We start from the raw sequence: 17,304 nt of genomic DNA, 5'->3' as shown, positions 1-17,304 counted from the left end.
ACCTCTGACATCAGTCGATCACTGATATGTGACTGTGGAGTGAAGAGACCGGGGTGACTGAGGGCTCCGGCTTTGAATAACACCACCCCCCAAGTGTGACCTTGATATGAGATACAGGCTGCAGTCTTAGACAGTGAGGCATCTGTGATGCCCAAGTTGGCCTGATACCGGCTAGTATTCACCTCAACATCTATGTGTGTGTGTGCAAATATATTTATGTGCACTCTTGGCCAAGAGAGCAAGAGAGTACTGTAACCATCATCTGTTGCCATATGAATCACGCTGTAGCCCAGGAGGTGAGACTCTGCCATGCTCTTCTTTCCATCTGCTCTGCTCTTGGGCTTCATTACTCGTCTGGGCTGCTGGCTGATCCCAGAAAAGGGGGGGGGGGGGCTTTTCCATATATGTAATTCCAGTATTTTCCGAACCAACAGTGCAAGTACAATAATGTTGGTGATGAAGGATTCATGACAATATGCTAATACATGTTTTTGGTAGCTGAAAGGCCCTATAGTGTAAGTAACATTATCAGCCCAATGACAATACGTTGGAGCCAACTTTGCACTCTCAAATTGACACTCAGAACAAAATAACAAGGACAAACTGATGTATTACCAATTTATTTTTTTATTTTTGCTCAAAGCAGAAATGTATATCAAACCTGAAATTCCACCGAGAACAAACCTTATCTGCTGGTTCTGTCTGCTGGGCTATGACTGACTGTTAAGTTTTACACTCCAGGTAAGAAATGACTTGGACATCAGACCTGCTTTACTTTATTGACGTAAAGCAGGTAAGTCCTGTTAATCTTTGTTTGTTTTTTAACATATATACTTGTTGTACATGTTGCCACATTGACACTCCCTGTTGTCTGTCTGGTGAAGTATTGCTGCCCTTCAGGGAAGGCAGTAGGTTGTATAGTTATCTCCTGATTGGGCAAAATCACTACCCTGAAACCACACAACCTACTACCTCACCCCGTACGAACATCAGAGAGCTCCTTCTGGCTATAAAGCTTTGTCGGGATGTATAATTCTACGTCGTAATAGAATAGCGTAAAGAGTTACTATTATTATGGTAAAAAAAAAATAAAAGAAATGCATGATAAATACACCTATATACATTTAGACAATAAAAATACTGCAAGAAATAAAATAAATAAGGTATAACACCATAAAGAGTGACAATTAGGTAAAACAGACAAAATGATTTAATAAGATATGAGTTGACTGTTGCACGGAAACAAACAGAACCAGCAAAAGACTATACCTGAATCATTATTCAATAACCATCTCGTCTTAGGACAAAATATGAAAATCATGGGATAGAAATTAACATTATTTACAACAATACTGACCAACCTACCGTCATCATTTTTTATTAGGTCTGAAGCAGTCAGTGTGGGTCATTCCAGGGATGATTCCCGATCCAAAAGCTCCAAAAAAGGCATCTGACGACATTACAGCCACTTCAGGAAAGACAGTAAGTTGTATAGTTATCTGACAGGAAGGGTATGACCCTAAAACTATACAACCTACTACCTCACCCCAAAGGACAGTGTTTAAAAACAAACTCCTTTTGGGTCTCTGTCTTCATGCCGGCAATGTGCTTTGACACACCTCACTGAGTATGACACAGTAGTTAAGATTCACAGAAACACAAATACACATGCCACTCTCCTCTGGGACACCTCACTGGTGTGACAGCAATCTTTGAGTTCAGAAGACAACGTGATGACTGGGTCATCCGGTTCATGGCTTTGAGCTGAATAGGAATTCAAATTATTCAGCAAGGTGCATATGTACCAAGCAAATTTCATAGCCAAGGTATTTGCATATTCAAATACACGCAGAATGTAACTCAAAAGGGCAATGTGACCTTTAAAATTGAGGATTTGACTGAAAATAGTTTTTTTTGAACATTTAATACTGGTCTGCATCAAGTCGGTGTATTATCAATGCTGAAAGATGGTGGTAAAATGAGCCTTTTACCATGTGACAGCATTGTTACACAGCCTGAAGGTTGGGATCTCACATAACAAGTAATGATTCTATGTAATAATCTCTCTCTTGTTTGATGTTGGCTTGAAACACTTCGCCAACATTTACAATGCAAACACGCGACAAGCAGAGAGTCAACAGCCAGATGCCTTTTGGAACTGAGCATCATACACGCAATGACATACAATCATAAAAGAAGACGGCTTTTATTTCAGATAACACGTGTCCACTTTCTTTCTCAGGATTTTTTTTTTCTCCTGTGTTTCAGAGAAAAGAGTGTTAACATTTGTGACCAATGTTGAGAGTGGGCGAGCTTGAGCGAGCTCATATCCTGGCCCACATGTGTGGAGCAGAGGGCCGCAGCTGCTGCTGCTGCTGCTGCTGCTGCCTCTGTTAATGTTTCTCACCTGCTCAGCAACACACAGCAAAGGAGGGGGAGGCACAGTGGCCTATCACCTCCTTCCTCCATCATGGTTTCAGCAGCATGTCAGGTAGCCTCCACCTGAAAAGCCCCACGAGAGAGAGAAAAATCTGTTACCACTGCATGAGAGGAAATGAGAAAGGCTTCAGCACTACAACTTTAAGATTGGATTTCTGTGGCATCAGCTGCCAACACCCCAGTGGATGACTCTTAAGTAAGAGTGTCTTTTACGTCTCTGGTGAAAACATTTTATTTGTGTAAACACTTCAGGTGGATTTTACAGCACATGCTTGCACACGATTCTGTGCGGCTCATACATGTTGTGTTCCTTGAGAGCACCTAAACTGTCATGTCTGTTAAACTGTCACAAGATGATGGAACGAAGTCACATCAAGGTAATCGGTCAGCATGCACCTCTACTGTAAAAACTTTGAAAGCACAATGTCTCGAGCCGAGCGGCCCCATTGTGTCTGCTCAGTGGTGAGTCTAAGGCTCTCTGCATTATTCAGCACTGCCTTACTTACACCACAGAACTGCATGAATGGATTTTAAATATGCACTAACACACACTCGTGCAGTAATGACGGAGGCAAACTGTATATACAGGGACTTAATTAAACCTCGAAAACAGTTGATTTCAAGCTCTGTTGGATGAATCGCAAAAACAGAATAGACAGACCGAGAGAAAAACATCCAGAAAATGACATTTAATTACATCAATTAGAACGAGGAGCTTTAGATTGCTACTATACATACTTCAGATTAGAGAAAGTGGGAGTAACTGTCTGCTCTGTGTGGAGGGAGCATTGATGTGACGGTCTATTCTCACTGTGCACCTCTGCAAAAAGCTGGACGGTGTGGACCCACACTTCATAAGGTAAGGTCACACACGCTGTCCTCTCAGTCTGCTGACTGGACATACTTCAATCTAATATAGCCGATGACTCTGGGATCCTGACCAACAAAGAGCATGTCCAAGAAAGCTATTGCTTTCAATTGAAGCCAGCTGCTATCAACCATTGCGAGGGAAATATTCACACTCGCACACAACAGCGTTATGCGCACTTGTTTAGGGCTCTCTCTACACAGTTACGCAATACAATCTAATAACGCCTCCTTTACTAAAAGCTTGGCCACGTGAACATTCAGCCTTCTTAAAAGGGTGCAAAGTCAGCAAGTGCGCCTTCACTTGAAAGCATCCTTAGCATAGCCTTCGTAACCGATAGGCTGCTTGAAACTTCCACCTCCATTAACTGCGCAGAGGGCGCGAGGCGCCAACACCTTCTTACTTCAGTTCATTTCTTGTAACGCCACACAAACTCAAGCGCGCAGTCACATAAACAAATGCATACGAGCCAACGAATACCGTTTTGAAAAAGGATGTACATGAAGACCTCATCGCATTTTCATACAAAAGACACTTGCATTCAGTCACACTTCAGACTAAGTGCCACAGAGCCCATCAATCAATACCACAGCTAAGAGTCACAGCAGTGATGGTCGGATTAATTGAAGTGCTGCAACCTTGTAAAACGATCTCCTGGTGGTCTATGGTCAGTCAGCGCAGCAGGTATTTCAGAAAGAGCAACGAGACATTTCTATTTCTATTTCTATTCATACATCAAGCTATTATATCATGAAATGCTGGCTATATTTCTGTGTTGCAGGGTTTCTTTATTAGATTTTATTTTCCAATTATGTGTTTGATAAAATCTCCCTTCTGTGTGTCCTGGCATGAATCCTGAGGCAAAATGTTGAAAATAGCTATAAAATTCTAATTTCACAAACTCTTTTACTGCACACCTACAGTGAACTCCATTCATTTTATAAATGTGTCAGAAATGTCTACATTTTGAACTCATCATGGACTCACGCTTTTGCCAAATTGCATTACGGGGATTTTCGAGCCACTGTGTGATTTACGGGGTTTATATTGATACAATTAATTGATCTATAAAATGTGGAATTTTAGTTTTAGCCTTCAAGTTTTTTTTGCTCTACAACATAATATGAGAGCTCACGGTTGAGTTTTGTAAGTATGTGCTCATCGGTCTTTGTGTTTGTACACAGGCTGCTTCGCTTATATCAGGTTATGTGGTGTAGGTGTAGCTATAAGTACGGTAGATGCACGCACTTAGGTACAAGAGCGACAAGAGGTGTCTGGGCATCAAGACAGACACAGTGGAGCATTTATAAAAGGGAAGCATGGCTTCTGTGCCCCCCCTCCCACCCCACCCCACCCACGGCCCCCTCAGTGTAGCACAGCAGGCATGACCCATCTATTTATACCAGGCCACTGGGAGGCAGCGGGAGGAGGAGGAGGGCAGTAGAGGGGGAAGAGGAGAAGCTGCACGGGCAGGTCCAGTTACACATGCCAGGGGGAATGGCTGGGGCAAGCCACAGGGGGATTCTGCTCAGTCAGACAGACTGACCTCCCTGTCACCTCTGCATGAGGCAGATATTGAGCTCGCAAACCTTATGCATGTGTGTCTTCACGGGCTGAAAGAAGAGCTAATTTATGGGTATGCATAAAATATTGTTTGAATGCATTTCATCGCCGTGTGCGCGCGCGGAGCGACCTGTGAGCTCAACGCACACACTTGTGCATATGTGGCGTGCGGATCGACATGTGTATACACGTCTTCTATGTGCATAATATGTGTGTCTGCTTGTCAGGCTGTGAGATGTACCGGACCCAGTGAACCCCAAGCCCCCCCTGCCCCCCCCCCCAGCAGAGCCATAAACATGCCAGGTGAAGCGGGCTGGATTAGGCAGCATTAGCTGTTCTCAGTGCGGCCCCCTGGCCCCATCCTTAGAGGTAAAAAACGACCCCAATCATTGTAATGACAGGGCACACAGCAGGGGTCGCCCAGACCACTCAGCCCAAACTTGCCAGCTGCTTCTCATCTCTCACGCAGTGTACAGTCAAATGCACATAGAGAAACGTACACACACACACACACACACACACACACACACAGTCGGGATGCACAGCAGGGCTCGGGCTTGTAGAATGGTCTACAGTACATGACAATTATTTGAATGGTTCACAGGTGTCTGGGACATCTGCACTTAATATCATGACACCTGAAACAGGACACATTAAAACAGTTTTCATATTTATGCTCAGTGCAGGTAGTGAAAAACAAAGACATTAATTCAACATTACTCACAAGATATTTCTATATCAATGTATATTTATATATCATTTGTATTCTTGCCTTTACCTTTGAAATATCAATTCGCTGTGCACGCTAGAAACGATTCCCATCTTGTAACCACGTGGAAAATCATTCTTGATATAATTTATACACTGGAACCAGCGTACACCACACTGGTTCTACTTTTAGGTTACAAGATTAATAGCCTTGTTGCAAAGGCTGTGAAATCCAAGGACACGAGAATACTTAAATGTAAATTGTGGTCATGCATTTACAAGATTTTCTTTAGCTGGACTACATAGTTTACACCAGCTCAAGGGTTCCAGGGTGATGATGTGTATTGGGGATATGATGTTATTCGATGTTATGTGTGATATTTTACCTACAGTGCACTATTTCAATATACATCTCATACAAAAAAAAAGCATCTCCACATGCTAGTGGGAGTTGGTTTAACATGCACAGCCATGTGTCTGCTGGCAATCTGTAGGCCCTCTGTCTATTGGAAGTGTGAAGTTCTGACACGACTTCGTGGCCAGCTCGGCTCTGTCCTGCCTGCAGGGCCCCTTTCAACTTGGGTAGTGCCCCAATGAACTGCATCTGTCGCCAGCTATATTTAGAGGGTGGGACAAATACCTTTCTCCCTGGATATGAACTTCAGCTGACAGACAGAGAGCCTGAATAGACAGACATGGATCTGTACAGTTTGTAACCTTAAAGAACTTGTTACCCCCCAGGCTACAGCTGGCTGTAGTCAGATCGAGTACAGTGGTTAGCAGTTCCAGCTGAAAGCTAAGGCTGTAAATACAGCACAGTTAACCACCGTTAGCAGTGAAAAGCTTGGTTTGGCAACAGCTATTAGCACAAGTTCGTACGGTTCCAGAACGGCTGCCAGGACAAAGTAGAATATTCAGTAATAGATGTTGATAAAGAAATGTAATACTTTTCCCCTCTGTGATTGATTGAAGAATAATGAATATATTTGTGTGGTTTTGAATCACCTTCAATCCAGCGTTGCTGCCTATGAGCATTTATGTGTTTGGCAGTGCCAGCGAGGCAGCGAGTATGTGATACATGACCCTGTTGCATGGCCATCTGCTCTATATAACCATAAACAAATGCAGGCAGGCCAGCTTCACGGTATCATTTCCAAAAAGGTCTGGGTGAATGTAGTCCTGTTTTGGTCTATGGATAGATGTTTCGGAGATATACTCTAGAAACAGGCCACAGTCATGCAATAGCATTCATAATTCACAAACACAATATGGAGGCTGCTTTCTCCCATATGACTTATAACACATGCTCAGATGAGGAAGTGGGGAGCCAAAGGGGACAGAGTGCTTTCTGTGCTGTAAGCTACGCCAACGACTGTCCGTCCCTCTGTCTGTCTGTCGCAATGAGCGCTTGACTGTGACAAGCCTAAATAGGGCAGGTTTTCCTGCTGCAGGGACCTCTGCTATATTTTGCACCTAGAATCTAAATGAGTGACGTGCCACCAAAGATACACACCGATGAAGTCGAGAAGTTTTTACAGCATCACCTCTGACAATAAACGGACTACAGTACTGTTATTAAACGCTAAATGGAGTGCATTCATATAGCATTTCTCCAGTCTTAATGGCCACTCAAAGCACTTTACACCACAACTCATATTCACCTATTCACACACATATATTCATACAGTGCATCTATATATAGCTGTGCTCCATTACTCATACAGTACATTCACCCACAGCTAGCACAGCCAGACACAATTTGAGGTTCAGATTGGTATAAACAACCTGCTCTTCCTCTGCCACCAACAAATATACATAAAACGTAGACGGTGTATACTGACGCAAATGTTGTTTGGCCTAATATGAGCTAAAAACTCAAAGTGATTTTGGTGCCGGGGCCACATACAGCACAATTTCATCTCCAGTGGGCCGCACTAGTAAAATACTCCAAATTGTTCCGTTTGTTTTACACTTAATGTAGTATCTGCTTACAAAACAATTTATGAACAACATGAAATTCTAATGATAATGTGAAATCTTTAACAAATTCATCCAGCGGGCCGGATTGCACCCTCTGGTGGTCCGGTAATGGCCCACGGGCCGTACATTTGACACCCCTGCTCTCGATAATTATGTGACTTGGGGGTGGAGTCAAACTTGTGACCATTTCAGGATAGAGTAAAAAAATATTGGTACATAAGCAGAACGTACTGTACTAATGTACTACAAGCAGGCAGGTTGTATTTCTACAGTATTTCTAAGTGGGCTGGGGAGTCTGGGTGGTGTGGACGACTGGTGGAGGGTGGAGGGTAGAAGGGGGTGGTGCAGCTGTGGGATATGCCAACACATTTACCCCACTGGAAAAGAACAGTTTATGGCATCCACCCAAAGTCAGCTCTTTGAGAAGAGGAGCTGGGAAGGGTCCAGTGGGGCAGAAGATGTTTGAAGGCTGTCAGTCAAATCATTAAAAACTGAAAATGACTTATTCCATCATTTTTAATTGAGAACCACTTCTTCTCCAAATTGTACAAAACCCTTTCTGCTTATTTCAAATTTCCCTTTAACCCACCATCTAGTTACACCCACCTTTTTCTCTCTCTCACTTTACTCTGTCCTCCTCATACTGCTACCTGACTTCTTTGGCAGTGATACACAAAATGGCGACGGGGACCTGAGAGCTGGGAGGCAAAGAGTGGAAGCCATTTTCTAGCAGATCCAGGCCCCAGCACAGAGAATCAAGAATTTCTATTCCTAGTGGACAATTAAGATTATATCCTGTGTGTTTTCTGTGCACATGCTCTACAGATTATGTTTGTTTTTGTGTTTTTTAATCGACTGCACTAACAAGCCACTGGGACCACTAGGCATTTCAAACGGGATAAAGGCACATATCCAGCCATTATGACTTAATCTAATGCAGGCTCATGTTAAAAGATTCCCACGAAGAGGAATAAAATAGATGTAGACAGAGCAGTAACGTACACAGCATCTAATCACTGAATTAAATGCGTCGTTCTATAAAAAAAACATATCAAATTTGCAGTAGTTCATCTTACTCACAACGCTGATGCCATCGCCAGTCTGTCTGTCCATGATTCCACTTGTTGACCAACATGTCTGTGCCTGTGGCTTAAGTCAAAGCCCATTTTACTGCCTATAAGAGGGAGAGAGAGACAGGGGGGGGGGGGGGGGGGAGACAGAGGGTGAGAACTGTAGAATCGAAGGGGGAGAGACAATTAACGACGGAGACAAGAGAAGTGCAACAACAGAGAGAACCAGAAACAGAGAATGATCCGTTGGAGAGCCAGCAGCAGCAGCAGCAGCAGCAGAGGGCTATAGGGTCTCCTCTCTATAGCCTGTTTACTAATAAGCTCGCCCCACAGTCTTGCCTGGCCAAGGAAACTCATTAGTGGAACATGTAACACACCGCACCCTCTCTGCTGGCCTGTACACCAGCCAAAATCTCACTGCCGCATGCTCACCCAACACCAACACACAAGCTCTGCCGTGGTCTTGGCCTTGCCCACTAGCACCCACACACTGCATACATGCACACATTTTAGCACACTGTATTACCGAGAGCCTGCAGTGTCACGTGCGTGGGCGAAGTGGCGAATATGCATGTACACTTGTGAGCATAATAAGAGTCTCTGCACATGTGGAACAGTATGTTCCCATTCACACATGAGGGTATGCACAGGCAGCTCCTCCACATACTATGTGCCCACGTTGTTCACGCACACCTCCACCACCACCACATGGGGGTATAGGGGACAAACGTCGGAGGTAGTTAGTCACGTCTAAACATTACAGAAAAATAAAGAGGGCGACAGAGACAATGGAAGATGTTTGCATTGCCCTCTAGCCTACAACCAAGGAGGACACTGCCAATTAAAGGCCTCCACTCAGCACAGGGTGATCATTCTGTGCAAGGACACTAATTGCAGCGCAGGACACAGAACCTTGCCAGGGATAGGTCTGTTCTATATTGTTTCTAATGTTTGTAATTACAGTGCGGTGCCTTGGCCCGCTGCCAGGACATGTTTATGGGCTTATGAGTAACCAAACTCCTCCAGCCTGTGGAGGGAGAGTCATGTTCGAGCGATGCACTCAGTGCCCTCTGTGTGCCAGTGTTGTTTGTATGTATATACATGTTGATGACGCAAAAGAGTCCGGGCGAGTGTGTGCATAGGGGATAGTCAACAGTATATTAGAGCACACACACACACACGCACATTGTAAGGCAGGGTGTCAGTTTTGAGTTTAAAAATCTGGGCACTCTATCTTTGCAGTGTAAGTAAGCCAGGGAAATATAAACGTATAACATGAACCTGGACTGCTACACCATCAAGTGGAAACTAGTGCGCCAGAACATTGCATTAAAGCCGATTGTATGCAGTGAAGTGAAAAACACAAAGACACGTCAAAGCCAGTGCAATTATTCTTATCACTACACAAACACGACTTAATTCAGCTCAGGGTTGACGAATGTAAGAAAGTGATGAAGTGGAGGTAAAATGAGGTTTTACAGTATTTTGATAGTGAAGGAGTTGCAGGCAAGGCCTCTCAGCACTTCCAACTTTGCCTCCAAGTAGAACAATTTTGCAGATTCTGCAGTTTTTCTCGGACCAAATTGCCTTTGGCGACGGCGGAGGCCAAAAGCTGGAGAAATATATGAGAGTTGGAAGAGAAAAGATGAGTGGGTGCAGCTCAATATGATCTGGAATATCACTTTGCCTGGCAGGTACATAAAACAAGTATCTGTCCTGACGATGTGTGCTGAGAGACAGGCACATGTGAAGCTGCAGACTACACACTCTCTAAAACACACCGACATCTTAACATTGAGCAGTTACGAGGAAAGAAAGCAATGCATTTTATTATTATGATTCCGGGTGTTTTTTTTTGTTTTTTTGAGAAACCTGTTTAAATGCTCAGATTTCGACAATAAATGTGCATTAAGTGTATAAGAAACCCGTTTATGGGCAAATTAACTTGAGGGGAAAAAAAGCACACAAAAAAAGCACCTTGACCTCAAAGGGTCCATGATGTAAAGCAACCATTTAGAGGAAAAAAGGGGGAGGTACACTGGAGGAAAATCAACATCATCTGTCACCTCTGAAACTCTCACCCTGTCCAACATTATGTCATTATGACTGTGCTCACTGCCTCTGTGGAGTTGCTGTGGTTTGGTGGATAAATTACATGTGACACTCCCAGCTGACATTCTGATTAACACAGGGAGAATAAAATGGTCTCCAATACTCACTCGTCAACGGGGTAATGCACTAATGGCTTCAATGTATGGCGCGAGACGAATGCTCGAGCACTTCGCCGAGCGTTGACGTGTGAGCGCATCAGCATATGTGTGCGCCTGTCATTATTTCTCTCATTGAGCTGTGAAAGTTTTGTGCACCAAGTTTGGCGTTTGCACAAACACAGCCCTGAAAGTATGCGCGCGTTGGAGCCTTTAGAGTTCAAGTCTCCCTCCTCGTCTTAAGGCCTTGCAGATTTCTTACTGTACTGCCGGTCCTGTGTGAGTGTTCAACAACCTGTAGTAGCCAGTCTGGACTCTGCAGATACACGCACGCAGGATGACCGTGAGGGAGCCTGGCAAGTTTCTTCCATAGAGATTTGATCAGACTGGATTGTCATATGCCCTCGAGGAGTTTTGAGCAGGTTTCTCCACTGACTGACAACTGACGACCTTGAGGCAGATGTCGCAGTGGCTGACGAAGAAGGCTCTTTACAAGCAGTGACCTGCTCGTCCTCACTGAACAATGAACCTAGGTAATGGGTGGAGCTACATATAAACGTCTTTGCAACCAGCACCTCCCATTTATTTTATGCACTTGAACGTTAACCAAAAAAACGTTAGTTAAGAGTTGACTTCCACAGAATATTCATTCATTCATTCATTCAAAACACCATACATACATACATTGTAAAATGTATACACACTGCATCTACTCACCATAGATTGAATATATGGAAAACATAATGCATGAACCAATATCATCTTACATTTTTACGACAGGCAGCACCGTATGTCAATCAACTCCCCAAAACCCTGTCAGTCCTCCAGAAGGCTGAGCCATACTATCATTTTCATTACCCTGGGTTTCTCAGTTTTACTGTACTTAAAAAACAGCAAAGCTGAGACCATTTTTGTGGGGGAAATGAAAAAAAAAAAAAGAGGCTTCATTATTATGGCAGAAAAATATATTTACAACGAGCGCTCACTTGGCTTTCATTCCCCCAGTCCAATCTGGATATCATATTAGGAGGAAATTGGAAGAAAATTCACAACATCACAGCAAGCTCATAAATGAAACAAAATCACACAATCCTAAATACCAAGTTATCCACAACAAATGAAGCAGTGTAGTGGTGGCTCAAAGCTGGGTGGTGTTGGTGAGCGGCTTGTTTTCACTATGTGTTGCACTAGTAAGAAAACGCTAAAGTCCTGGCACGTCACATATAAACCGCATACTCAACACTGTCTGGTAGAAACACTGAGATCCAGAGACGTTCAAACTACACACACACGACAATAATCCAAATCTACAGCAGCAGACATTTATCAGAACATTGTTTTCCATTTAGATCCATGTAATAATATTCCAACCTTACACTGTGCTGTTCCCATCTGTTTAATCTGTTTATTTTCTGTTTGAAATGTATATATATATTTTTTAATATTAAACATACTTAACTCAAACACAGTGAGACTCAATTCCTATCTAGTGTTATTTGGAATAAATCAATTAAAAATAAATTAAATAATTAAAAAATATATATATTTTTTTTTTTTACAGTTGTCACAAATTAAATATTAACAAATTCTGAGAATTGTAGTTTGACATCAACAGACAAAGCAGTATATGCATGAAATGTTTCTGACCCATCAAAAGTCAACCAGTGATATTAAGATGATTGACAGAGTTGGGGATTTTGCTCTGAAAGTTAACTAAATGATATCAATATAATATATCAATCAATATCAATATAATATAATTGTTTACTTGCAATTCTTTAATTGCAAACACATGGGTGTACGTGTGCGCACACACATACATACACACACTCACACACACACACTTTTCTCTGCATCTGCTATTAAATAGACAAAGATGTCATACTATCAATTTGTTTATACTTTAGTGTATTTTACTGTATTATAGACGTACTTGGAGGAAATAAGAATGACCGTCAAGTACATTTATGTCACAATCTAAACGTTTTAAAAAATATTATGTATTTCTTACAAAAAAAACCCGAATAATTTCCTTTACAACATTTAATATCTATCTTTTTGCTCAGTTTATAGCAAATAAATCTAACACAAATTAAACAGGGGACATTCAGGGTAAGGTAAAGCAATGTCAAATATTTTAAAAGCTTGTACTATAATATACATTCATAATTCATTATAACTCCTATGAGCACTGTGTGTAAGCACAGCTATACACAAAGTGTGATTTACAGTATTTTCACTGTGGCCCATTTTCTTCGGTTGTTGTGTTGTCAGACGAAGGCTTTAAAATCTTTACGATTTCATCATTTAAAAAAAATAAAAAAATAAATCCAGAAATTCACAGCCAAGTTCAAGGCCATGGTCAAGTTCGTACGTTTGGTAACTTTGGTAACGTTCTGCATAAAGCGTATATTTTCCGTAAACTCTACTAAAAATTAAAGCATGATGGCTCGATTACTAAAATGACAAAAAATGGAATCTATTAAAAGGAAACTTTAGAAAAATACAAAACCATTTCAAGAAGCCAAGAACATGTATTGAAAGTAAAAAAAACAACAAGGACATAAAACACTCATCCTTCATACTGTGAAAAAGAATCAATATGTGACGTTCTACCTAAAGAAAAAAACGTTAATCATACACACAGTTATGCACATTTGTTTATGTACTTGTTTGTGTGTGTGTGTGTGTGTGTGTGTGTGTGTGTGTGTGTGTAATAAAAATGACTGCAAAGCCTCGCCACCCTGCCATCTGCCCCTCAACACGTAACCACGTAACTTTTCCCTGGACCGCTGCCATTCGCTGCCAAAAAGGCCTTAAGGGTGGAGTAGTGTGTGATTCTCTGCCAGCCAAAATCCTGTGTCCACTATTACTCAAGTAGAGATTATGCTCTAATATTCTATCCCAGATATGAATCTACGAATCTCCCTAAAACCAAACATCAGCTTGGTTTAACCCTTCAAACGAGTTAGAGGAGAAGCCCTGATAAGCAGCCTAACATGCCAGAAAACCAAGCCACAAACCAGGCCCACGATGAAAGCGCTAATTTATAAATGACTTAAAATATATATATATATATATATATATATATATATATATATATATATATATATATATATATGAAAACAGTACTATATATACATCACAGGCAATAATATAAAAAATATGTAATAGAATAGACCCAGGGTTGTCTTTATTACACACTAATACAACCTGCTAATACGACCAGAATTTTCCAGAAAAGAGTTGAATTCGTACATTTTTTTTCACATCTAAAGCTTTATTCTTTCACTATTTGGCTACTTGCAGAGGGATCAGTCTCATTCAGGTTTGTTCTTAGAATGAAAACAATAGCATTTTATATCCATCAATTTAATTTACGAGACACTTTGTCTTCAAAATGTTACTTTGCAAAGAATACGTTTCGTGACGTTCCACATTCAAAGAAGAAAGATACACATACGCGGAGGGGAAAAGACGTGAACACGAAATGTGGATGCATATAGGCAAACTGATTTTACTTTTTTTTTTGTCTTAAAGAAATGCACCAGGCTTATTTAATTCCACTTTAGAGAATATTCAGCACCTCACGTATTTCTCTCTATATACTATAGTGCATACTAATCCCACACTGCATCACCCTCATAACCTGAAATACCTCCACAACCATGGCCTTCCACTCATACACTGATTACTATGGAGTGTAAAAATCCTGCGGAAATCAAAGTACAGTTGATCATTTTTGTTAATTAGAATTAAGTTCACTGAGAGCTGGGAAAACTATGGCTTCTCATAATAGAGGGGTTTTTTTATATTCTGCACATTGAGGAAAAAGGAAACTTTGCTTAAAAAAAAAAAAAAATATCAAGTTCATCAAAAGTTTAATTGTAGAGGATGCTTGTTAAACGCTAAAAGCCTAAAAAGTAAACACGCGGACAAACTTCCCTCGAAAACCACAAAAGCGCGCACACACACACACACACTGTATAAAAGCTGATGTTACTCACCAATATTTCAGAACAAAGATGGCAAAAACTCTGCAGCTCTCCCTGCTGCAAGATCCCGTTTGATGCTTCTTACAAGATCCACTGACCGTCCCGTTCACAGCCATGCCTCTTGCCTCATGCCCCCTTCAGCTTCAGCCCCGAGTCCCAGCCTCAGTCTCAGCTCCAGGCTCACTCCCCCTTCCAGCCACAGTCCCAGACCCCAAGATCAGGTCTGTGCTTTCCCGTCTGCCACCAGCTGGGTCCAGGCCTGGTGAGGCCTGGAACAATAGGAGGCCATGAGGCTGTCTGCAAGGCTCCAGCTTAGCCCGTCTGCTAGTTAACAAGTCTTTGAATGAGGAATGTTAGCCAACAGACAAACAGCATGTCTGATGCATGCAAATAGCACAACTAGTCCAGTCACAGCCTCTGCTGGGCACATGAATAATTCAGCATTCTATATGCTACTCTCCCACATTACTCCCTCCCTCTTCCCAAATGAAATGCCTTCACAGGAATAAGTGTGGCAAAGTATTCAAACCCATGCTTTAAAAACAGCCCTGGCCACTACATTGGATTTAAGACATAAACGTGGAATAACAGCACAAAGCACTCATGTCGAGACACAACAGTCGCGGCTATTCTTTGACACTTCATCGCAACAATTTCGGATTTTGTGCATGCTACCTTTCCTCTCTCTTTAAAATGCCTTTTGTTTGCAGTTGGCACCTGTCCCAGAAAGAACTCGGCTCAGCACACCACTCTTTGCCCGTTAGGAGAGCGAGTCGGTGTAAATGTGAGAGTACAAGGGTGAGTGAGTGACTCAGAGACAGAGAGAGGATATGGGAAGGAAATAAGGAGACACACAGAGTAAGACGAAGGAGGCACGATACTTCACACCCAGTCGCTGTTACTGATGAAGGATATTTCTTTAAGACACAGACGTGAACCAGGCTCGGATACTGGTCAGTGCATGCACTACTTCCGTCATCCAGACCACAAGCCCACCACAAGCAGGTTACCCATCAGAAATGGCGCCCGGGCACTCCAGGTGGAACGAGGCCCATCACGTGGCGAAACACCACCTTCACAAATTTCGAATTCCAAAATCAGAGAACCAAAATAAATACTACGAGAAACCCAACGGCGCGGAAAACAAAACACAAACACCGCGGCACATTTTTACAAAACCAAAATGCAGAAGTACAAAAGAAAAAGGACTAAAATCCAGAAGCGATGCAAAAATCAACATCAAAAGTGAGAAAAGGCAACTAATGAGCAACTTGTTGCCAGGTTCTGCAGAGCTGCTGTGCAGCTTGTTGGAAGCAGAGGGTTAAAATCCAGCTAGTAGTGAGTGAAAAAAAAGCTCCGTCTATGGAAGGGCGGGCTGTGGGGAGGCCCTGACTGTAGAAATAGCAGCAGACTTTTTGTTTTTTTCCCCATGCAGAGCTTAAGTCTCCCTCTTGCGTGTGGCTGGAGCAGAAAGAAGGGAGCAACCGAAACAGAGAGAAAAAGAAGAGAGAGGGGTGGGTGTGGGGGGGAGGAGACAGCGGGAGTGAAGGGGAAGGGGAGAAAAGCTCCACTGATGATGAAATAGGAGGTGCGGTGGAGCGCGCGAACCAGTCACTTTTTCATCACATGTCCAACACGGCGAGGAACTGTATTTGCACTGGAGACGGGGGAGAGGGAGGGAGCATAAGACGAGTGGGAGACTGAGACACAGAGGGTAAGAGAGGGAGAGTGGGAGGGTGGAGAGCATTAAATGTGGGAGGGCCTGGAAGGAGGAAGAATGACACAGAAGTCCACTCCCCCCCCCGCATGTGCGCAGACGCAGTGCGCACACTCACACGCCATACTGGAACACACTATACAGTACCTCTGCTATACTATACAGTATATAGACGAGTGAAAAGAAGAGCGAGTGAAAAGAGACGGTCCCTCAGAGTGGACGGTATGGTTGAAGGATCTGTGAAATATGCAACACTTCTGAGAGCCGGTTGAATTATTAACCTCGTCGCTGACTACAGTGGGTTCTTCGCGCTTGTCTTCAAAGCACAGGGAGCGAAGCACACACTCATGGAGTGCATTAACTCTTTAGCATGCCACAGTGACTTGACACACACACACACACACAAGGAAAAAAATAAGCTTATGAATGGACGGCATGGTCAGGACCATCTTCCTCGCCCCCCGACGCACCGTCACAAAGCAAACTGAACGCTGAAGCAGAACCCTTGAAGCAATTCTGGCATTAAGTCAAAGCGCTAATAAGCATTTTTGGGTGAGACTTTGTTGCTCGTCTTTGAGAAAAAACAGCTGCCACTTGCCTGGTGAAGAACGTTTAAGAGTTCAGAGAAGGGGGGGAGCCGATATGTCGTGCAGGAACAAGGAAATATAATGGTCTAAACTACAGTATGCACTGATTTGCACGAGGAGTCATAGAGAGTGAAATAGGGACGTGAACATTACACACGGCTGTTTCCACC

At 42.7% G+C, this 17,304-nt stretch overlaps 1 long non-coding RNA gene across 3 annotated transcripts in view; it reads right to left on the bottom strand.

Moving 5' to 3' along the window:
- Positions 1–607: 607 nt before the first annotated feature.
- Positions 608–17,304, bottom strand: part of LOC131469465 (uncharacterized) — a 32,576-nt gene continuing 15,879 nt past the window's right edge. Inside the window, exons 1-3 of one of the 3 annotated variants that reach the window (XR_009241804.1) lie at positions 14,843–16,248; positions 8,635–8,732; positions 608–2,502 (exon numbers count right to left, since the gene is read on the bottom strand). This is a non-coding gene — a long non-coding RNA (uncharacterized LOC131469465). Of the gene's footprint in view, positions 2,503–8,634; positions 8,733–14,842; positions 16,249–17,304 lie in introns of those variants that run through there. The other 2 variants (XR_009241805.1, XR_009241806.1) reach the window with 2 other exon arrangements.

The sequence above is a fragment of the Solea solea genome, chromosome 12 (assembly GCF_958295425.1).
Source record: "Solea solea chromosome 12, fSolSol10.1, whole genome shotgun sequence".
NCBI lineage: Eukaryota > Metazoa > Chordata > Actinopteri > Pleuronectiformes > Soleidae > Solea > Solea solea.
This window is presented reverse-complemented; position numbering and strand designations above follow the sequence as displayed.